Source organism: Narcine bancroftii, chromosome 2 (assembly GCF_036971445.1).
Source record: "Narcine bancroftii isolate sNarBan1 chromosome 2, sNarBan1.hap1, whole genome shotgun sequence".
In the NCBI taxonomy this organism is placed as follows: Eukaryota; Metazoa; Chordata; class Chondrichthyes; order Torpediniformes; family Narcinidae; genus Narcine; species Narcine bancroftii.
Window position 1 is genome coordinate 40861610 of NC_091470.1, and position 25108 is coordinate 40886717.

Genomic DNA, 25108 nt, shown 5'->3' on the forward strand with positions numbered 1-25108 from the left:
TCAATTTTTGACTTATTATCTTCTGTGACATCATCCTCTTAAAAAAGAAAGAAGAAAGAAAAAACCCCCCACCAAAAAAAGAGAGAAAAAAAAGGAGAGAAAAAAAACCTCCTAATTCCCTCTCAATTACAATCAGAAAACAGAAAGAGTTAAAAAAATTATTTATTTTTTTTTTAATTTTAAAAAACCTTCACTTCTTAACCCGAAAATTAAAAAGAAAAAAAAACAGGTCGGAGGTCACGACTACCTCCTCCTGTTTAAACCGCCCAAAGCGGTAACTCCCCCAAAATATTGGGTGTGAGATAACTCACAGGTAGCTGATGACTTCTGGAAACTAGTGCCCACCCAGTTCCCTCTCCCAACTCCCATTTCATTAAACTATCATCATTATTTAAACTATTTAAACTCTTCTCAAAAAAAAATAAAAGATTTATTTTTTTAAATCAACGTTACCACTTCAGTCACCATTGCTTCCATTTCTTTTAAAAATCTGGATCCCACCTTACATCTCTACTCTCTTTAGAGACCTTGAAGGACTACATCGTTCCTAAAACTGCATGATTGGTAAAGACTGAGCAAAGTCCATAGCCTCTTTAGGATTGTCAAAGAACTTTGGCTGATTTCCATCCTGAAAAATCTTCAGTACCGCAGGATACCTGAATGTTACCTTATGTCTTTTTTTCCACAACCGTTCTTTCACAGAATTAAATTCGCGTCGTTGAAACATAATTTCTTGACTCAAATCTTGATAGAAGAAAACAGGATTATTCTGAACCATCAAAGGAGATCTATTTTGCTGGGCATTTCTAATAGCCGTAAGTACAATTGTCTCTCTGTCACAATAGTTTAAACAACGGATCAAAACAGATCTTGGATACTGTCCTGAAAAAGATTTTCTTCTTAAAACTCTATGAGCACATTCCAGTATTAAACCTTCAGGGAATTTATCCTGTCCTAACACTCGTGGAATCCATTCAGTAAAAAATGTTCTTGGATCTGGTCCTTCTATACCTTCTGGCAAACCAACAATTTTCACATTGTTCCGTCTAGATTGATTCTCCAAATAATCAACCTTTTTTGCTAAATTTTTATTTTGGATCTGCAATGTTTCAATTATTCTATTTTCATCTTGCAGTTGATCCTGTGCATCGACTAAACCTTGATCACACATTTCAAATCTTTCAATGGTTTCAAGCTTAAAAGCTCCATTAATGGCTTCCGCCATCGCATTAATCTTGGAAATAAACAGGTTCACAAGATTAGCTAAGTGACTTGATACAGTATATATCTTATCTTCAAGATCCTTAACAGACATTTCAACAGAAGTAGATTCAGGCATAATGGGGTCTTGCTGTTCCTTAAAGACCACGGGATCTTCTGTCCCTTCCCTTAATTTAGTATCTTTTCTAGCAGTTTGACTTCGTATAAAAATCCCTCTCAAAGTCCCCCCAGCAATGCCAGGAGACTGAAGATCAGGGTTATCTTTAAGCCAAATCTCTTTAATCATCTTCACTGAATCAATGTCTGGAAAGACCGTTGTAATTGAAGATGCATTTTGCAGCGCCACCACTGTAGCAGTCGAATGACAGCTCTTTAACTCTCCAGCTGGTGGCGCCCCAGCTGATTCAACTGTCAAAGTCTCAGTAACAGCACTCACAGTGGCCGTTGTGTGAAATACTGGCACCCGTCCAGCTCTTTGGTCTGAAAGCTGTTGAATGCGACCTTCAGAGAGCCTCACTGGCTTAAAACAAAGTTTCAATGCCGAACTCTGCACGTCTTCCTCTGGATCCATTCTACGCTGAGACCTGGCTTCTTGTAAACAAGTAGGCTCAGATAATTTTGGAAAATGTAGTTTTTTAACAGTCTGTTGATGTTTTCTTTTACCTTTTTTTTTTGCATATAAACCATTAGGTATTAATCCAGCACCTCTTATTATATATAAACTTTTAAAAGAACTTTAACGGGCACTTAAAGACAAAACAATAAATCAGAGTCAGGAGAGGTCTGGAAGGCACGTCTGTTCCCTACGCCATCTTGCCACGCCCCCCCACAAGAAACGCATCTCACCAAGTTGGACCACGCAAAATTAAAAAGAGGACACATGGGGGAAGTAATATCATCTTCATTTGGAACAAAAGCAAGAGGTGCAGCAATTTAAATTAATAAAAATATATCAAAAATAAAAGAAGAAACTTTAACTGATCAAACTGGAAGATTTGTAATGGCACAGTGCAAAATTTATGCAGAATAATGAACATTTATGAACATTTACACCCCAAATTATGATAATTAAGTCTTTATGAAGGATATCTTTTTAAAACCCAGAGGGGGGAGACAAAATGTATTGAATGGAGGAAATTTCAATTTTTGTTTAGGTCCAATATTGGACAAATCAGCGAGAACAATAACAAGGATGAAAGGTGTAAAAACAACATTATCATTTATGAAGGATTTAAATTTAATTGATACATGGAGGTGGGTCAACCCCTTAGAAAGAGACTATTCAAGGGTACATGATTCACATACAAGGATTGACTTATTTTTAATGTCTGCCCAGTTACAAAGTAGAGCACTAAAAACAGAATATTTGGCAAGACTTAACGTTAACTATTACGATAATGGAAAAGCAAGAAAAGGTGTACAGATGATGCTTTCATCCTACATTATTAAAGAGGAAGGATTTTTGTGAATTTATTAAGAGACAGAAATATTTTGTGAAAACAATCTTTCTTCCACTTACAACAGTTTTATAATATGGGATATGCTTAAAGCTTATCTGAGGGGAGTAATTATTTCTTATACTAAAAATCTCAGGCAAGTCATGCAGCATTCTTTATGTTGCAAAGATAAAGACACATAACCAAAGTTTTGGGCCTGAGCCCTTCTTCCAGATTAGAGCAACAAACAGGCAGGTGTCTAAATAAAATAGTGTGGGGGGAGGGACATGGTGAGGAGCACAGGCCCATAGGCACAAGAGATCATAGGTGGATATGGCTAGGAGGGCAGGAGAAAAATAGCTGATGATAGGGGGAGGAGATGGTTCTTTGAATGGAGAGGGAAGGGGGTGGAGATATGAAGGAACAGAGAGGTGAGGAAGAGGGGCAGAACAGGCAGTGGCCTAGTGCAAACCAGAGTAGTCAATGTTAATGTCATCCAGTTGGAGGGTGCCCAGATGGAATATTAGGTGTTGCTCCCCCAATATGATGGGACAAAATGTTGGTTAATATTCTCCAGGAGTAATTTGCATGAAAAGTGGTTTATTATCTTGTCCCCTTTCTTTAACTTCGATTTTTGCTTAGTGAGCTACTGCATCACATGAAAATCTAGTCTGGTGCCCTGTAGCGTTGTCCCAAATATTTAAATATATATCTGCCTTCTATCAATGTGATTATATTTTCTAGTAATCCATTTATCTACAAATTATCTACTCTGCATTATTTGTTAAATTTATTTTCCAAATTGTACATGAGTTAGGAGACAAAATAATTCTGCTTCACAACATTAGTGTTTGGTCAAAGATTTCCACAGTCAAGTCATCAGTGATGAACCAACTATATTACTGATGGAATTTAAAAAAGACTATTCATGGTTGTCAGGCTGCAATAATGTATTTAAGTCATGCTATAAACTCACTCAGCTCAACTACATGTGCTAAAGTTTGAAAAGATCCTTTCCATCATTGATCAATTCATCCATCCTGTTGATCCATAAAAAGGGAGACTCAGTTCTTAAATGAGTGTTCTGCCAAACTTGTGCTTAAGTTCCTTCCCTTGTGATATTTCTGTCATTGTTGCAAAGAGCCCAACATTATCAAGCTACATTTTTTCATTAGATCTTTCCCTTTTTGACTCTGAAACAGCTTCTCAAAATGGAGATCATGTCTTCTCCTATTGAAAGCCTGTTTGAAATTCAATAAATATGTTTCCAGAAAGGAGACAAGAAAATAAACCACATTTTACGGTGAGGAAATCAAAATGCAGAATATTCCTGGAGAATATTAACCAACAGCAGGTTGATTTTTCTGCACTCCTTCAAGCTTTCTGATGTTTTTCCTATAACTGCTTGACCAGAACTGCACAGAATACTCCGTGGTCTTACGGTGCACAACGATTGTTAATATGCAGTGTTCAGCCGGTTCTCTAAATTCAGAAAGATACAGGTCAGTACTAGACCTGCACCCAAACACAGATTCAGTAAAACCAAAGGAACTGAAATGAGATTTCTGCCTTCTTTTTCACAATAGCTCATTCATTTTTTGCTTCTTCTCAGAACTAATCTCAACTCAGTAGAATTTTTCTCCTCCTCACAACTTAATCCAGTTCCAGCATCGAGGGCCCTTGGAAATATGATGGTACAGGAGCTGGATTTGTCTGCTGCTGGAGATGGAAAAGTTTCTTGGGGAGGGAGAAGGCCAGGTGATAACATAGGTGGAGGATGCTATGAGAGGGGTTGGGTTTACAGGGACAGAGTGGAGTGGATGTTGGGGATGGACCAGCTGCCCCCCCCATTTTGAAGATCCTCTTCCATGACCACTGTCAATAACCCCTCCTCCCACCACCACCTCACACCCAGCCTCCTCTCCATTGTCTTCTAACAGACTTGTCTACCTCCCAGTGTCCTATCCTCATTCTTCCCCAACCATTCTCCCCACCATTCTCAAGCGCCTACCCTCCCTCACTCACCCAATAGGACAACCCTCCTTCCCCAACTTCCACACCACTCTGTCTCAGTAAACCCAGCTTCTTCCACCTACATTATCATCTGGCCTTCTTCCTCCCTCAGCAACTGTTCCATCTTCAGCAGCAGATAAACTGACTACCTGCACCATCATGTTTGCAAAAGGCCTCATTGCTGGAACTGGATTAAGTTGTGACAAGTAGTAAAATTCTATGGAATTGTGATTGGTTCTGAGAAGAAGCAAAAAATAAATCAGCTGCTGTGAAAAAGCTGACAGAAAGCTTGTTTCAGTTGTGACAGATTGCGTTATATTTCATATTGTATATGTTTTAAAGGAGATAAATTGTGGTGGGTTTTTTTTTAGTGTAGGTCACAAACCAACACTTCACAAAACAGATCTCATTTAAAATGCCAGAGCTTTGTGTAGTGGTACACCACCAGCCTACTGCAGGGGGCAACCTCTGTACCTGCAGGAGTGTAAGGGGACAGGACAACACCTGGCCGGCTGCCAATCAGTCGGTCTGAATGGATCAAGCCCCACCCGGTCGGGTGTCAATCACCCTCTGAGCTATAAGCCTGCACTGGCCTCCTGAGGCCTCACATTGAGTTGCTGCAACCACAGCCAGCCTGGCTTTGTGGAGGTTTTTGTGGATTAAAGCCTGTTGTTCAGTCTTTACCTTGTGTGTGTCTGATTCTGTCTAACAGCGCACCACACTTTGGTCAAGCCAGACAGTCCAGGCTCCCAGTGTCTTTGTAAAGACAATGGAAACTGATTTGCTGAAGGACTTCACAAGTAGGTGTTAATTGGACATGCTGGAGTAATGGATTATTGTTTTGGACAGCAACAGATAAACGGACTTGGAAGATTGGGTCCAGTGCCACAGTCTGTCTGAATGCAGTTTGCTGTTCTAAGAGGGTCATGTAGTTTTCTCTGAGAGAGAGAGGGAGAGAGAAAAAAAATTCAGTTCTACAGTTCAGCAGCAGCAGCTGGGACTGGAACAGGACAAGCTGACAAGCTTGTGGAAAAACTCTATTTTGAAGACAGGTTGTGAGTTCTTAGTTCAGCCTGATCAAAGCCCTTGTTGTCCATTCAAAAGGAGATGGCTGGCTGGATAATATTTCACTTGAGATAAGGGTAACAGAAAAGGAACTCTTTGGTGACCTGAAAGAAAGAGGTTATCAACTGGAAAACCCTGATGGGGCAAGTTTTTTTGGCAAGACACTGGCATGGCTGATCAGAAGGAATCAGTTTGTGTGCAACGAGCAGCAAATCCCTCTCTGAAAACTGATAAGAACCTTCCTGATCAGTACCTTTCAAGCACCAAAGCCTGGTGAAATTCATAAATATTAAATTTTGTGCACAGTGTAAGAATTGCCTGATACTGGTGAACTTGGAGGAGGGAGAAGTGAGATTGGACTGTGAATTAAAGAACCTTTCTGAACTTACACACACACATTAGAAGGGGGTTAAGTCGTTAATAGTAATAAGTTAAAGTTTGACCTGTTTTTATGTTAAAAGATAATTAAAAGCAACTTTTGTTTAAGTAACCATTTATCTTGGTGAAATTCTACTGCTGCTGGGTTTTGGGGTCCTCTGGGCCCATAACACAGTTCCTTTGGTCTTTCTGAATCTGTGTCTGGTCTGGGTACATTTGTACCAGTAGTGAGACTGTAACTAAGGTGGGGTTTTTTGTCAAAGTTCTTCTACACCCTTGCAGTGCCCTCAAACATCACATGCACAAGTACAACCTGACAAAAGAGCGTTCTCCAGTCCTCAGTGCAAAACATGCAGACACACTGTTTATATTTGTCCTTTTTATGTTATCCTGTTATGGAGACTCCAGTTTATAATGTGTTTAGCACCACTCACTGCTGTGACTATCTAGGCAAACATCTCTTCTCAGCATTGCCAGTTTAATTACAATAACAGGAATGCCCAGATGTTAATTATGATCATTTTATTGCTATTTTCCTTCTCCCCTTGTGTTGGCTTGTAGGTTCGCATTCAATTATATTGTGGGGCCAAGTTCAAATTTCATGACATTTTTCCTGGCCTCTGAAAGATTAATTTTAAAGTAAAGAGGATCTCGCTGCAGACTGTTTGATTACTTCCACCTTTCCACAAGGTTATGTGCAATGTTAAATAAAACAAACCATATAATTTTGTGTAAAATGCTCAACTGCTTACTAACTATGGCTCTATAAAAATTATTTAGCACTGGTCAAACTTTATTTGGCAAGAAATCAATGAGGTTTCAATCTGGAATGAGAGCAGAGATAAATATTTTAATAGCAGTGTAAATAACTTGAAAACATTGCATGGAACATGTAATTTAAATGCACACAACTGCAATGGAAACATTGGAAGTAAATATGAACCATATCCTCTTTGTTGCTGATCACAGCAAAAGAATTTGGAGATCATTCTTTGGTGCCCCAAAGGGGTTACATTCCATGACTGAAATTAAAGCAATTTCAAGACCCTGTGAAAAGTCCTGTTTTCGGTTTAGCCTTGGCATCAGCTAACTACAGTATATGGCACTGGAGAAAGAGGAGGAGGAAAAGGAGAGGAATCCAGACAGCCACTTTATGACCACATTTTCTGGAGGAATGTATCTGAGGCAAGACCATAAACCCAACTCCATTCAACAACAGTCTCCTACATCAAATATAAATCCAAAAATCTGCAGAGGCTGGAAATCTGAAATACAAATATAAAATGGTGGAAAAGCTCATCCGGTTAGCCATCTATGAAATCTATTTTCTTTCCACAGATGCTGCCAGGTAATGACACCAGAGCCAAACTGCCTCGACAATGGCTTGGGCCTCTTTCTCAACCAAGGAGTGTCGAATTTCAAGGCCCTGTAAGGTACAGGAAAAGAAAGCAACTGCATGGTTAAGGGTGGCAGCCAGGGCAACATCTGATGCATTGCTTTACACCTAGAATGGGAAGGATTCATCCACCACATGCATTGTGGCCTTGGTAATGTCTGCCTTGATGTGGTTGAAGGCCGCCAGAGAGAAGGATGTGGATTTGACAAGGGGACAGGCCTTGTCTGCATAACTAGGGACCTATTGGGCATAATAAGAAAAGAATCCAAGGCACCTTTTCAGGCTGTGGGTGAGTGGAGGTTCCAGGAGTGGCCACGTGCAATCAGGGTCTAGACTCTATTCGCAGTGACACAGCCGAGGATGGTGAGGCGGGTTGTGTGAAATATGCACCAGGCTTTATTATATGCGAGGTTGAGGAGGTTGAGAATTTATGGAGGTTGACGTCATGATCCTGCAGGTCATGGCTGCAGACGATGACATTGTCAAGGTACAGGAAAGTGGCCCACAACTCGTACTGGTTCACCACGTGATCCATCTCCTATTGAAAGAATGAGACACTGTTCTTAATGCCGAAGGGGACCTGCAGGAAATGGTAGAGATGGCAATCCACCTCAAACCTAGTGTATTGGTGGTCCTCCAGACGGATAGGAAATTGGTAATATGCCAATGTAAGGTCAATGGTAGAAAAGACCTGATACTGTGCAATTTGGTTCACCATGTTGACTATGAAGGGGAGGGAGTACGCATCTAATTGTGTCTACCTGTTGATGGTCTGACTGTAGTCAATGACTATCTGATTCTTTTCCACATTCCTCACTACCACTACCTGCACCCTCCAAGGGCTGGTGCAGGCTTCAATGATCCCCTGCTTAAGTAGACACTGTACCTCTGCCAAAACAAAGGCCCTGTCCCCAGCACTGTACTGTCTACCTTTAGTGGTGATGGGTTTAAAGTCAATGAGATTGGCAACAATAGTGGAGGGGTGATTTTAAGTTTTGAGAGCCTGCAGGTTGTGCATGGTGGGTAACTGGCATGTATGATGCAGGGGGTGGGGTGGAGCGCAGTAGTCGGTTTGAAAATCTCTGGTTAGAGACAGTGAGGGGCAGATGGGGCCCGTCGAACTCCATCATCACTCTTTAAAGTGACATTGAAAATCAAGTCCCAAGAGCACGGCAGCGCAGAGCTGCAACATTACCACAAGTTTAAAGTCGTTATAGTCTGCACCTCTCATGGTTAGATTCACAATGCAGTAGCCCTGGACATCCACTATATGTGATCTGGAGGCCAAAGAGATCTTCTGGTTCACTGTGAGGAAGAAACACCGCGCCTCGTTGGGGTGTATGAAGCTCTCTGTGCTCCTACTATAGAATAGGCAACTTGTCATTTGGCCGTTTATCTTAATGTCTATCATTGACCTGATGAGCTGTTGCAGGCTGTCCTGGTTGAGTGTGATGGAGGCCAATGTTAGGTCGTTGCTTGTACGGAGGACGGAGGTGTCCAAGATGGTGGCCCCAAGTGTCTGCACATATCACTGTGGGATCCCAAAGATGGTGCTCAACATGGCGGCCCCTCAGCCTGAACTCGACGCTGTTGGATCCTGCAGATGGTGCCCAAGATGCCGGCCCCTGTGGGGATGGGGGGAGGAATCCCCTGCAATCCAGCAAAAACAAAGAATCAATTACCCTGTAATGAACTTCAGAACAGGGAACAAAATTCTAACGTGACTATACAACGCTTTTAATTCTACCAACTGTGCACAAATTTCTAGGTGGAAGATTTTACAGTGCTCCAAACAGATTCTGTTTATAAAAAAAATCTCATTTCTTTTTCCAAAGCTATCAGTTTTATATTCAATTTGAACTCTGATCCTTCAAATGGATCATTTATCAGAGGTTTTTGCTTTGAGTAGTTTCCAACATTTTCCTTAGCAGGATCAGCTTTCAATGTCTGTCCCCAATTGTTCTTGCCACACACACACACACACACACACACACACACACACACACACACACACACAGAGTAATTAATCAAAATATTAGTTCATTTTAACCAAATTACAAAACAGGAGATGAACCTGGAGCTTTTTTTTCTACTATATTCCAAACAGTGATTTACCTTCAGAGAGTAATGAAATCATACATCCATGCTATAATGATGTGCTTGAAGATATGATGCATCCTTTGTTTTGTGTGCTTTAGAATATTGTTTTATGTAACCAGTGCTTGCACTACAGCACCACATTACTCTGAATGCATGCTATGGAATGGAAATAAATTACTTCAATATGTTTTTGGCTCTGCAGATATCGTCAGCACAACTAATATATTAAGTTGTCAGGACTTCAAATGAAAATCACCACATACTGATCAGGAAACTGTGGCAAAAAATGGTCAATTACCATGCTAAAGGTCATTACATATATTTTGGTGTTGACAGATGAGGAGGATATTGCGACATGCAATTTGTATAATCCCCCTGTATTTCCTCTGGCAGTTTCTGTTTTCTCCCACATCCTAAAGATATGCACACCTGGTAAATTAATTGGCCATGGTAAATTGCCCCAGTGTACAGGTGAGTGATAGAATGTGGGGAAATTAAATGGGATTAGTGTAAGGGGGCAAAAGTGAATGTAGTCACCATTACTAAGGAGAAGGTGCTTGGGAAGCTGAAGGAACTGAAGAGGCATGAGTACCTGGACAGAATGGACTACAACCCAGGGTTCTATAAGAGGTAGGTGGAGAGATTGTGGAGGCATGAATTGTGATCTTCCAAGAATTGTGCAAGTCAGAATGGATCCAGAGGACTGGAAAATTGAAAATTTCACTCCACTCTTTAAGAAGGGAGAGAAAAGGGATCAAAAGAATAGAAAATTGTTTTTTGGGAAATTATTTATTATCTTTTGAACAAATGAAGTACAAATATGGCATAACTCACGGTACAATGTTTGCATACCACCAACTGAAAACCTACTTAAAGGACAAATTGGGAAGCAGACTGAGGTTACCAGAAGGAAGCAGCTTTGAATATGTGAGTACAGACACAATGATAATTAAAAGATTTATAACAAACATGTACATCAAGCTGCAAGAGAAAAAGAACGATGAAATAAGCTATAAACCCAAACAAAAGTGGGAACAAGATCTAAACATAAAGATAAAAAATGAAAAATGGGAAAAGCTATGCTCTGGAACTATGAGAAATACAATAAAAACGAGGTTACGCATGATACAGTATAATTGGTTACTCAGGCTATATATCACGCCCCAAAAGTTAAATAAATGGGACCCAACAGTATCAGACAGATGTTTTCGCTGTAAGAAGGAAACAGGAACAACAGTACATGCAATTTGGGCATGTGAGAAAGTGGAAAAGTTTTGGGAAGATCTAAATCAGGTATTAAATAAAATCACAAAAAGCAACATACCAAAAAATCCAGAGATCTTTCTTCTAAGTAATATAAGAAGTAAAGAATTAGGCCTCAAATTGGATGAAGCACAAAAAAGATTTATTATGATAGCCTTAGCTGTAGCAAAAAAATGTATAATGTCAACGTGGAAATCAGAAGAAAGCCTGAGAGTACAGCAATGGTACAGAGAAATGAATAAATGTATTCCAATGGAAAAAATAACATATAATTTAAAAAATAAAGTCACAGTATTCAAACAAATTTTGAAACGTACATGGAACACAACAGAGAGGGCCTACTGCGGACCTCCACCCCCTAAAATGATAGAATGAGAAGAAGACTAAATGAACTGACCCAGTGTGTAACAGTAGATGATACAATTTTCTTGTTTATTTTTATTGTGTGATGACATTCTTTAATGGGTTTATTGTATTGTATATGTTGAATGTTTAGTGGGTAGGGAGGGGGTTGGGAAGGAGGGAGGGGCTAAAAAGGGGAGAAAATGACACTGTGTATATTCAAGAGGGAAATGTTTGTGTGTATTTTGGTTAATATGGTTCATAGTGTGAAAAATTAAAAATTAAATAAAAAGAAGGGAGAGAGGCAAAAGACAGGCAATTATAGATCAGTCAGCCTAACTTCAATGGTTGGTAATATTCTAGAACACATTATTAAGGATAAGGTTTCTGAGTATTTGAAAGAACATTGTTGTCAAGGATCATATTAATCAAGACAGAATTTACCCTTTGTTTAGATCAAGGGATGGTTAATTCAGTCTCATTTATTTATATTCAGTATTATATCTGATAAATGGTTATTACCATATTGATGTTTTGAAGAAATATTGTTAAGTAAATAACTATGGATAGGTTTTTTGATTTAAGACTATATATTTATTCTTTGAATATTTTATTTAAGAAAATACAGAATATAGAACTCCATTAATATAATGACAATAATAAATTGAATATAAAATCATAGAAAAACATTCATGAGGTCCAAAAAAAATTAAAAGGAGAGTCCCCTTTCTCCCAGTGCTCCCTCCCCAGATCTGAAAGAAATGGGGAAAGACAGCACTGAATAGAGGGAGAGAAAAAGAAAGGAAATAGAAAAGAGAAAGCAACTGGAGCAAGGTTCAACATCTCAGAGTGACATCATTTTAAAGTATTAAATTTCTAATAAGGAGTACACTAACTGACAAATATCAAAATAATTTATACAATCTGGGCATTTAAGTAATCTAAATAAGGTTGCCAAATTTCAACAAACTTACTTTATCTATTCCTAATACTATAAGTAATCTTCTCAAGGGGAATACAACTTTGCACTTCCATGTTCCAATGTAAAGTAGGGAATCAGATTTCCATGTTACTGCTATATATTTCCCTGGCTATTAACAATGCAATTTTAATAAATTTAGATTTACTTCTGGAGAAGTTAACTTTTATAACTGCCAAATTCCCCAGAAGAAACAATTCCAGGTCGAGAGGGAAGTTCATTTCCATAATCTTTGTCAACACTTTCCCCAGTTCTACCCAAAGGGTCTTAATTTCATGAATAATGAGGTAGAATGTAAAAAAATATCAATATCTATATCTCACCTAAAACACCTATCAGAAAATTCTGGTTTATTTTGAGGTGTGAGATATAACCGGTGCAGAAAAATATAATGAGTCAGTCTATATCTAGAATTAATTACTATCTACACATAGATCTGACCAGCACTTTGGATTGATTACAATTATATTTGACTTGTGTTATATATATGAGATAACCTGTTGTGTATTCCATTAGACAACTTTGTATGTTGGATTTATATATTAAACTCAATAAAAATATTCTTAAAAGAAAGCATATAATAAAAAAGGCCGAAGTCAGAATAGGTTCCTTCATGGGAGAACTTGCCCGACAAATCTGTTGGAGTTCTTTGAGGAAGTAACAAGGAGGACAGACAAAGAAGAGTCAGTGGATATAGTCCACTTGGAGTACAGGGTGGTGGTGAACTCTGGAGCTATACTCAGAATGATGACTAGATGGAGAGTGGAGATCTCATTGAAACCCACTGAATATTGAAAGCCCTGTCCAAAGTGAACATGGACAGGATGTTTTCAGAAATGAGAAAGTCCAGGATCAGAGGGCACAGCCTCAGAATAGATGGGGTGGAATTTCTTTAACCAGAGAGCAGCAGAACTGTCGGATTAGTTCCCACTGTTGATGGTCATGGAAGCCAAGTCACTGGATGTATTTAAAGCAGAGGTTGATGGGTTCTTTTTTTTTAAATAGTTTATTTAAAATTTTTGAACATATATGCAGTCAATTACAAAATTAAAAAATACAAGTACAAAAGTAAATCCAGTAGTTTCTCGAAGTACCCCAAGAAATCGGAAAGAAGGAAAAGAAAGCAGAATAGATTGCTGAAAAGTGATGCACATTTCACAGATCATAAATTCATATTCTATTTAATATTCTTTGGAGATATTCAACACAGGTCTTGGGGTTAGGCAGGACACAATTAAAGATTTAAATCTGGACACCATTACTTGTAAAAAAATTTCATACTTATTTCTAATGTTATATGTAATTTTCTCAAGGTGGATACAACTATGCATTTTTTCATTCCAACTGTGAATCAGACTTCCATGCAACTGCTACACATTTTCTAGCCACTGCCAATGCAATTTTAACAAATTCTGTTTGAAGTTTGGATAGTTTCTGTTTAGGTCTTATCCCTGTAATATTACCCAGCAAAAATAATTCTGGATTTTGTGGAAATTTAATTCCAGTAATCCTCTCTAAAGAAATTTCCTAGTTCAACCCAAAAAAGTCTCATTTTAGAACATAACCAGGTTGAATGTAAAAAAGATCCTACCTCTTCGTCACATCTAAAACATTGGTCAGATAAGTCTGAATTTAATTTATTTAATATCTGTGGTGTGAGATTTAATTGATGCAGAAAATTATATTGTACTAGTCTAGATGTTATATTTATTGTATTGGTCATACTATCTCAATGCCATTCAGATCAGGTTTCCTCATCTATTCTTACATTTAAGTCTGATTCCCATTTCTGCCTGGACTTATCAACCCCCTGTTTCAGGGTTCTCATTTGAAGTAGGAGATACATTGTTTAAGTAAATTTCTTTGTATTTCCCTTTTGAATCAGAGTCTCCATATCACTACAAATTGGTAAAAATATTGTGTGAACCAATTTATCCCTTAGATGTGCTCTTATTTGAAAATAGCAGAAGATTGTGTTGTTAGGAATTCTGTACTTATTTGTTTAATTGTTCAATTGACATTAATTGTCCCCGCTCATAACAATCTTCAATATATCTGATTCCTTTACGAGACCAGATTTTAAAAATTTAATAGCCCATTGTTCAAGATATAAGCCTATTATGAATCAGAGGAGTTTTGGAAGATAAGACCTCTCACCCCTCCCCCACCTTTTCCAATATCACTATTTATTTTATATCAGGCTAAGTGTTTCAGGAAAAATACTTTTTCTCTCACCAGTTTCGTGCTTCACAACCCATTTATTTATAAAGTTCTCTGCCATTCTCTCTCCTATTTAATCCAATTTTATTTTCACCTAGGCAGCTTTATCTCCTTCCTCAAAAAAGAAAGTAAGAAATCTCATTTGAGCCGCTCAATAATATTTTTTTTTAATTATGGACTTGTAAGCATCCCAATTCATATTTCCAAATGAATTTTTCTATGGAGACCCTCAACATCTTACCTTCCCAAAGAAATTTTCTGACATATTTATTGAACTCATGAAAGAACCTGTGAGATAATGGTATGGGCAGTGATTGAAAGAGATTGTACTCTTGGAAATACATTCATTTTAATAAAATTGACTCTTCCCACTAGTGTGATGGGTAAAACAGTCCATCTGTTTAAACCTTATTCTTTTGAGTAAAGATAATAATTCAATATGTATACATTTTTTAAGTTATTATCTGTACATATTCCTAAGTATTTTATCCCATTTGCTGGCCATTTAAGTGGGGTATCTCTTGTGTTATATATATGAGATAACCTGTTGTGTATTCCATTAGACAACTTTGTATGTTGGATTTATATATTAAACTCAATAAAAATATTCTTAAAAGAAAGCACATAATAAAAAAGGCCGAAGTCAGAATAGGTTCCTTCATGGGAGAACTTGCCCAACAAATCTGTTGGAATTCTTTTTAAGTAACAAGGAGGACAGACAAAGAGTCAGTGGATATAGATTACATTCTTATCCCAATTTATTTTATAATCCAAAACTTTCCCATAATCTTCCAATTTTGAGTACAATTTCTGTAACGAGTTTGCTAATTCTGTCAAATATATCAATATATTATCAGCAAATAAATTAATTTTATATTCCTCCTGGTTATCCTAGATCCTTTAATGTCCAAATCTTGACAAATTACTTCTGCAAGAGGTTCTATAGCTAAAATGAATAGAGCTGGAGATAGCAGACATCTTTGTCTACAAGATCTTGACAACTGAAAAGATATAAAAATTTGTCCATTAGTCACCACTTTAGCTTTTTATTCATTGTATAATCCTTTGATCCAAGTGGCAAAAATTTGACCTGGTCCAAATCTTTGCAGCATTAAAAAAAACCCTCTTCAGTCTACCAAGTGCTTTATCTGCATCTAATGCCACAGCTACTCTCAGATAACCTCTCCTTTGAGCCACATTTGTTAAACTAAACATCCTGCTTACATATCAGCAGATTATTTCTTTTTCACAAAGTCTATTTGGTCCATATTTATCAATTTCAGCAAGAATTTTCCCAATTTGCCAAGTCTTTGGCAATGATCAAATAAGAATTTTAAAATGAAATAGGTCTATAAAATGACAGTTTCAACAGGTCCCTATCTTTTTTTGTGGTATCACAGTAATAATTGCCAGTGAAAATGTTGCTGGGAGAGTATGTGTTTCAGATGCCTGATCTCACACCTTCATAAAAAGTGGAATCAACAAATCTTTAAATTCTTCAAAAAATTCAAGAGGAACACCTGGAGATTTATTCCTTTGCAATTAACTCAATGCTTCCCTAACCACCTCCTGAGTAAAGGGTGCATTCAGTTCCACCTGTTTTTCCAAATCTAACCTTGAAAGTCTTATTTATGATAAGAATTCTTCTATTTTATTAACATCTCCTTGAGATTCTGATTGATAAAATTTAGTAAAATTATCTAAAAGCCTCATTAATTTCTTGAGGTTTATAACTAGTCATGTTCATATCTGCTTTTATTGCCTTAATCGTTCTTGAGACCTGTTCCGCTTTCAACTGCCATGGGCTCTTTAACCCAGTTCATAATACTTCTGTTTAATTCTTGTAATCATTTTTTCCATTTTATATGTGTGATAGTACAGATTCTATCACCAATGTGTATATGTACATATGTACAGATGGTAGTGTAGGATGACTGTGATTGGCTGAGAGTGTAGCCACACCTTCTGGCAGGTCTTAAAGGATTGCTCCTACCCAGACTGGGTTATTCTGGACTGATCCACCTACTCATGATATGCTCCAGTCCTTTAGTTAATAAAAGCCTTGGTTTGGATCAACAAGTCTTTGGTTCTTTCGACGTGCATTACAATATGTTTGTAATATATAACATTCAAGTTTTTTTATTAATAAGTTCTCTATGATTTTCTTCAGACCCTCTCAATTGCAGGTCTTTTTCTGTTAATTGTTACTTTTCCAAATTTTCCCACCTCTCTGGTATGTTCCTTTTTAATCTTTGAAGTATAACATAAAGTGTCCTCTTATATATGCTTTCAAAGCATCCCATATAATAAAGTTATTGGTAGTTGAATTGCAGTTGGTCTCACAGAACATCTAAATTTGTCTTCTAATAAAATCATGAAATTCTGACCTTCTCAACAATGACGAGTTAAAATGCCACCTATAGACAGATTTTACTTTATCTGGCATCATAAATGACAGTCTCAAAGGTGTGTGATATCAAAATTCTCACTATATATTCATCTTCTATAATCCTACCTGATATTGAAATTATATCTATTCTGGAATAGGAATCATGTCTATTTGAATAAAAGGAATAATCTCTTTCTCTTGGCTGAATTCTACTCCAGGTATCCTCTAAATTCAACTCTCCCATTAATACCAAAGTAGCTTTCATGTTTTTGTCCTCATTACTGTTCTCATTTATCTACCTAAAACTGGATCCAGACAAAAATTAAAATCCCTACTAAAATATTTCCATAAGTATTTGCTCAATTAAGAAATGTTTCTTTCATAAATTTCTCATTATCAATATTTGGCTCATATACATTCTTATGGTCCAGGATTATGCATATATTTGACAGTGCATCATAACCTACCTACCTGCAGAACCTATTACCACATCTTATACTCTTACTGAAAGATTCTTGTTCATCAAAATTGACACTCCTCTTGTTTTTATATTAAATGAAGAAGCAAAGACCTGCACCACCCAATCTCTTTATAATTTTTCATGTTCTTTCTTAGTTAAATGAGTTTCCTGTAAGAAGGCCATTGTCCTATTTTTTAATATATGACAATGCTCTCTTTCTTTTAACCTTCCCATTTATCCCATTAACATTAAAACTTATGTATTTCACTGTATTATTCATCTCTATAGAGGTATTTCACAACATCTACATGTTTTCCCTTCACCTCTCCCTGCACGTCTCCTCCAATAAGTTGCTCAGTCTTTATCCTCTGTGAAGGGGCAACATTTTCCAATGATCCAAGCAGAAAAGGAAGAAAAAAAATAAAGTTAAAACATATATCACATAACATACATAACATATATTAAAATTAACAAACCCCTTCCACAGTGTAGTTAATATAATATACTAAACTACCCCCCTCCATTGTACGAGTTGCAGCAATTGCCACAAAAGTACACATGGTACGATAGAAATCAGTCCCTCATTATCCCCCCAACCCCCCCAGAATATTCACCATATAGTAATTTATCATTTTCTGTATACAAGAGTTTTATCTGAATATTAAAAAATAGGAAAACACACAGCATTATCTTTAATTAATCATTCTTGTGGTCTAATATTTGGCAATGTTTCCACAAATTGTTCAGCACACTTATAGTCCTAAAAGAATTTTCTATCATTACTCGGCTAAATAATCTTTAAAGATGCTGGATGATGCAACATGAATTTGTACCCTTTCTGCTAGAGGGAGCTTTTAACCAGAGTAAATTCTCATCTTCTTTTCAATAATTCCGCCCTTATATCAAGATAATACTCTTCTTCCTTCAAACACAAGCGGGCCACCTCTATCTTTTGCTCCTTCCACCACTACATTCAATATCTTTTTTCTATCCTGATATCTTAAGAACTTTATCAGTATAGAACATGTCTTTTGATCTGAAGTTGGTCCTGTCCCAGGACTTCAGGTATCCATTCTTGGAAAAAAATCAGTGCCTTCTTTGAGTCCAACAATTTTAATATTGTTTCTTTTGTTAAAATATTCTAGTGCATCCATCTTTTTCCACTTTTTGTCCTTCGCAGTAGCCCACATGTCCAGATCAGTCTCAACTTTCCCATTCTTAGAGGAGTCACGTGATGGGGTAGTGTCCATTCGGGAAAACCAGCCCTCTCCAGGAAAATAGGAAAAAAGTTAGGAAAAAGCAAAGCATAACAAAAATAAAATATAAGAAATAGAAGATAAAGATACAGAGAAGAGAAAGAAGATGCCTTCCAAGAAGGAGAAAGTAAAAACAACTGGAAAAAAGAAGCAGAAAAATCACAGGAGAAGAATGAAGAAGGCCTTACCTGCACAAAGGAACAGGACGGTGTGGTGGTGAGGAGCACCCGACCCTCAAGGTCAGTGCCTGCCCTGCGGAGTTGCGACCCACCAGCCGGTGCACTACAAAAATGGCTCTTGGAGCCAAACAAAAGTGCGCAATGCCCAATCAAAGGAGAAAGAGGACACCAGTGGGAGGGGGCTCAGCAGAGGAGCAGGGTCTCACAGAGTGAACAGCTGAGGGACGCCCGACACCAGGGTGCTCAGCTGGAGGATGGGGAAGGCAGCAGAAGAGGGAGTGATGGAACAGGCGAGGGAGATAGACGGAGGGATGACCAACAAGAAGATCAACATCAGGTGCCACAACAGATGAGCAGCCCAGGAGTGGAGGACCAGCAACAAGAGGCCCAGCAAGAAGAGGCCCAACAAAGAGATACAAGCAGCTTATCAGGAAAAACAGAAGAGACAGAGACACAAAGAAGAGAAGAAGACACAAACACAGATACAGACACAGAAGAGGAAGACGAAGACCAAGATCTTCACAGAGAAATAGAAGGTAAAACTGATGGACAGAATATAGATAGCTTTTTTTTGAAGAACAAATGAGATCCCTAAAAGAATGGTTTTCATTAGAGTTTAATGCAATTAAAAGGAAAATGAAAAGAACAGAAGATAAAATGCAAAGTTTAGAGCTGGTCATGACAGAAATAGGGAAAAGAGAAGAGAATGTGGAAGAGTGGGAAATGGCTGTAGAAATAGAAGTAAATGACTGAAGAGAAAAATTGGAAGAAAGTGATTAAAAAATTAAAGACCCAAGAGTTGTTATCTCAGAAAATTGATATGTTGGAAAATTATAGTAGACGAAAGAATTTATAAAAGGATGGATCCCAAAGGTCCTGGGAATGACAGAAATGCAGGAAGAACTGGAAATGGAAATAGAAAGAGCACACAGAGCATTAGCTCCAAAACTACATGCACATCAAAAACCAAGATCCATCTTAGTAAAATTTTTGAGATACACGACAAGAGAAAATATACTGGAATGGGCAAGGAATAAAGTTAGAGAAGATAATAAACCATTGGAATACAAGGGTCAAAAAATATTTTTTTACCCAGACACAAGTTTTGAACTCTTAAAGAGGAGGAAGGAGTTTAATACAGCAAAATCGATTTTATGGAAAAAAGGTTACAAATTCATATTAAGACATCCAGCCGTGCTTAAAATATTTATACCTGGGGAGCAAAACAGACTGTTCTTGGATCCAGAGAAAACACAAGAATTCGCAGAACGTTTGCAGGACAGAAGAAGAGATGAAGAGATGTTACAAGAATGAAGAATGGCGATAAAGTATATATAAAGATGTAAAAATAATGTATATGTAAAGAACTAAAGAGGGAAAAGAGAAGGGAAGGAAGGGAGTAAGGAGAGAAAAAAAGAAGAGAGAGAGCTTTGTTATATGTGTTAAAAAATGTTTTCTGGAGAGGGCTGGGTAGAGGGGGAATAACCGTCACTGCAAAATCAGTTGACGCTGTGAACAAGATCATAATCCAAATGAAAAGGGGAGTTGTGGTTGCCTGGCAAGGGATATGGGGCAACTCAGAGAGGGGGGATCTTTTGGGGTTAAGGTATTAGTGGATGTGGGAACTGTGGGGGTACTTTATGTCTTAAATGTGTTGTCATACGTTAAGTGTAATAAGAGAAAACTAAGAAATGAAAATGGGGAAAAGGGGGATTGAGGTGGCGAAGAGGTGGAAAAGAGGTGTATGCAAGATATAAGATGGCATGGTGAACTATATGACTATAAACATTAATAGAATACATAACCAAATTAAAAGGAAGAGGCTATTAAATTTATTAAAGAAGGAAAAAATAGATATAGCATTTGTGCAGGAAACGCATCTAACTGAAGCAGAACATAACAAACTAAAGAGAGACTGGGTAGGACACATAATGGCAGCATCCTATAATTCAAAAGCTAGGGGTGTAGCCATATTAGTTAACAAAAATGTACCAATCAAAATAGAGGAGGAAATAATAGATCCGGCAGGGAGGTATGCAATGATAAAGTGTCAAATATACTCAGAATTTTGGAATTTGCTCAATATATATGCGCCTAACGAGGAGGATCAAAAGCTTATGCAGGATATTTTTTTGAAGATTGCAGACACACAAGGAAATATTTTGATAGGAGGGGACTTTAACCTTAATTTGGATCCAACATTGGATAAAACTGGACAAAAGACAAGTAAAAAGAATAAAGTAGCCAAATTTTTGGTTAAATCAATGCAGGAAATGAAACTTATTGCAAAAAACAATTCATGATGATAGCCTTAGCGATAGCAAAAAAATGTATAATGTCAACTTGGGAAAGGGAAGAGAGCATGAGTATACAGCAATGGTACATGGAAATGAATAAATGTATTCCATTGGAAAAAATAACATAATTTAAAAAATAAAGTCACAATGTTTGAACAAATTTGGGAACCATACATGGAACATATCAGAGAGAGCTTGCCTACGACCTCCATACCCTAAAATGAGAATGAAATTGATAAGACAAAACGACAAGATTCAGTGTGTAATAAATAGATGATGCATTTTTCTTGTTTATTTTCCTTTGTATGAAGATATTGTTTTATGGTTTTATTGTATTGTATATGTTGAATATTTATGGATTTTGAAGGGGATGGGTAGAGGGGAGGGGGGGGAAGGGGAGAAAAGACCACTGTGTACATACTTTGGTTGATATGGTTCATAGTGTGAAAAAAAATAAAAATTATAATTTAAAAATAAATTTCCCACTCTTTCCTTTACATCTTTCACCTCTTCTTCTATAATCTTAACTCTTTCATCCATTTTACCCATAAAAACTTGCAAATTTTAAACAACAGTATAATATTTTTTCATTCACTTCATTCTTTCATTAAACCTTCAAGTGTAGACTTCCCTTTTTTTGATTCTGTTGACATTTTACCTTTAGCAAATATTTCTTGTTCTTCAATTTTGTCACTATCACTGTTTGTGTCTGTTTTGCCTCATTCTTCATCCTCCTCCAAGTCATGTTGTGGCAGCTGTTATCTCCTAGGGTGACAAAGGCACTAGTTATGCCTGACACGCATGTGCGCTCAATCTTATTCTTCTTTGACTTCAGCGCTTCTAACTGCCCCAACAGGTGAACCACTTAGACAGGGGGGGGAGATTAAACTCCAGCCCCAAACTTCCATTGTACAATAGGCCTCTGTTCCTGATCTTCTTCTTTAGTTCACTGGACTCCAGAGGTTCCTGGAACTTGTTCATCTTTCTTTGGTGACATTCTTAAAGTGTTTAAATATTATTTTTCTTCAGAGTAGGCTTTTAAAACTTAGGTTAAATAATTATTTTTTTAATCAAATTCCTGGGAGGGTTGGGTTCCTGCTTCCTGTTTCTACCACATCATGTGACACCCCTCCAGGTTGACGGGATCTTTATTAGTAAAAGAGCATTGAAGGTTGTGGGGAGAATGGGGTTAAGATGGAAAGATATATCAGCCATAATTCAATCAATATTTACATCCTTAGAGTAAATAATAAATTAGGCTGAGTCGTCTTATGATGTAGATAGGTACTTGATCATCTGCAAAGACACGTGGGCTGCTGGGCCTGTTTCCATGCATCTGTAGACTTTTGTGTTTTACTCAATGCTTTTGATTGTGTTTTGAATTTGTGAATTAAAATAATCAGCTTTTTTACTGAAAACTGAAAAATTAAGTGTGCGCAGGACAAAGGGATGCCAAGATCAGTGCCTTGTGAGGCGTAGAATGAAGCCCTGGTCACCCATTTCTTAATTTGAAGCACTGACACCCAGCAGTTTGCAAGTGGAAGGAACCCTGTATCTTATAATGATGAAGAAACAGTCTGCGGAACAAATCTCATGAAAGTTTGCCATTTTCAGATAAAAGTGGAACAAACTGATGACTCGTCTCATCTTGAACAAATCACCAGAAGTCTCTTTCAGCACACTGATTATTTTATTGTTAAATGGGTAAAGGAGCAGTGAAGAAGGTATGACAAAGCAAGGATCACAATCTGCTGATAACTTGGAGTGTTACCTACCAAACTTTCTAAGGACATATCAAATGTAAAGGTGTGTAATGTTGCCTAAAAGAAGTGCTAGACTGAAGGAATGGGACATATTCAGAAACCAGCGATGAACAGGCAAAACATCGATGAAGATGTCGACTTTACACAACAAGAAGGAGAAGGGAAGAGAAAGCATGGGAACACCACCTCCAATGCCATGAAATAATAATAAAATAAATGTGCTTTATGAGAAACATATAAATCGACTATAAAACTTCTATACACACACACACACACACACACACATCTACACACATGCATACATGCACACACACGCGCGCACACACATCCACTCTGTCTATCCCTTTCATAATCTTAAATACTTCTATCAAATCCCCTCTCAACCTTCTACACTCCAAAGAATAAAGACCTAATCTGTCCAATCTCTCCCTATACTCTAGATGCTTAAACCCAGGTAACATTCTGGTAAACCTTCTCTGCACTCTCTCCACTCTGTTTATATCCTTACTATAATTAGGCGACCAGAACTGCACACACAACTCCAAATTAGGCCGCACCAACGTCTTATACAATCTCAACATCACCTCCCAACTCCTATATTCCATGCAATGATTGATAAAGGCCAGCATACTAAAAGCTTTCTTCACCACCCTATTCACGTGAGTTTCTACCTTCAGGGAACGATGTACCGTTACTCCTAAATCTTTCTGCTCTTCTGTATTCATCAATGCTCTCCCATTTACCACGTATGTCCTGTTCTGATTCTTCTTACCAAAATGAAGCACCTCACACTTATCAGCATTAAATTCCATCTGCCATTTTTCAGCCCACTTTTCTAAGCAGCCCAAATCCCTCTGCAATCCTTGAAAACCTTCTTCATTATCCACTATTCCACCTATCTTAGTATCGTCTGCATATTTACTAATCCAATTCACCACCCCATCATCTAGATCATTAATGTATATAACAAACAACAATGGGCCCAATACAGATCCTTGAGGCACACCACTGGTCACCGGCCTCCAACCTGACAGACAATTATCCACTACCACTCTCTGGCCTCTCCCTTTCAGCCAATGTTCAATCCATTTGACTATCTCAAAATTTATACCTAAAGACTGCACCTTCCTAACTAACCTTCCATGTGGTACCTTATCGAAGGCCTTACTGAAGTCCATATAGACAACATCCACTGCGCTACCGTCATCCACATTCCTAGTCACCTCTTCAAAAAATTCAATCAGATTGGTTAAACATGACCTTCCTCCCACAAATCCATGTTGAGTGCTCCTGATCAGACCCTGTCTATCCAGATGTTTATAAGTACTATCTCTAAGAAATTTCTCCATTAATTTACCTACCACAGACGTCAAACTTACAGGCCGATAGTTGCCAGGCTTCCTCCTTGAACCCTTTTTAAATAACGGAACCACATGCGCAATGCGCCAATCCTCCGGCACTATCCCCATATCTAATGACATTTGGAAAATTACTGCCAGAGCCTCTGCTATTTCCTCCTTCACTTCTCTCAATGTCCTGGGGAAGATCCCGTCTGGTCCCGGAGACTTATCCACCTTTATATTCTTCAAAAGCCCTAAAACTACATCTTTTGTAATCTCTATATTCCCCATATTTACCCAATTTGCTTTTTTTTATCTCACATCTCCCAATATCCTTCTCCTTAGTGAATACCGAAGAAAAGAAACTGTTCAATATCTCCCCCATTTCTCTAGGCTCCACACACAGTTTTCTGCTCTGATTTTCTAAGGGACCAATTTTGTCTCTAGCTTTCCTTTAACCATTAACATATTTGTAGAACTCTTTTGGATTAGTTTTCACCCTGCTTGCCATAGTTTCCTTGTACCTTCTTTTAGCTTTCCTAATTCCTCTCTTAAGATTCCTCTTACATTCAATGTATCTTTCAAACATGTCCTTAACTCCATGCTTCTTATATCTAATGTACACCTCCCTTTTTCTTCGAACCAAGTTTCCAATATTCCTTGAAAACCACGGCTCTCTCAAACCTTTTGCCCCTCCTTTTAACCTAACATGAACATAAAGCTTTTGCACTCTCAAAATCTGATCTTTAAAAGACTTCCATCTCTCTACTACATCCTGCCCATAAAACAAATTGTCCCAATGCACACCCTGCAAGTCCTTTCGCATCTCCTCAAATCTAGCTTCAAATGACATTGAAGCTGATGGCATTATGATCACTGGACCCGAAGTGCTTGCCAACACTAACCTCCGTCACTTGACCCATCCCATTTGCCAACAGTAGATCTAACACTGCTCCTTCTCTGGTTGGCACCTCTACATATTGTTGTAAAAAACTATCTTGCACACATTTC

The 25108-nt window shown here is 37.7% G+C and overlaps 1 long non-coding RNA gene across 2 annotated transcripts in view; it reads right to left on the reverse strand.

The window, feature by feature from the left end:
* Positions 1–6978: 6978 nt before the first annotated feature.
* Positions 6979–25108, reverse strand: part of LOC138752313 (uncharacterized) — a 28997-nt gene continuing 10867 nt past the window's right edge. Inside the window, exons 2-4 of one of the 2 annotated variants that reach the window (XR_011350513.1) lie at positions 21653–21759; positions 17586–17630; positions 6979–9159 (exon numbers count right to left, since the gene is read on the reverse strand). This is a non-coding gene — a long non-coding RNA (uncharacterized lncRNA). Of the gene's footprint in view, positions 9160–15040; positions 15415–17585; positions 17631–21652; positions 21760–25108 lie in introns of those variants that run through there. The other variant, XR_011350514.1, reaches the window with a different exon arrangement.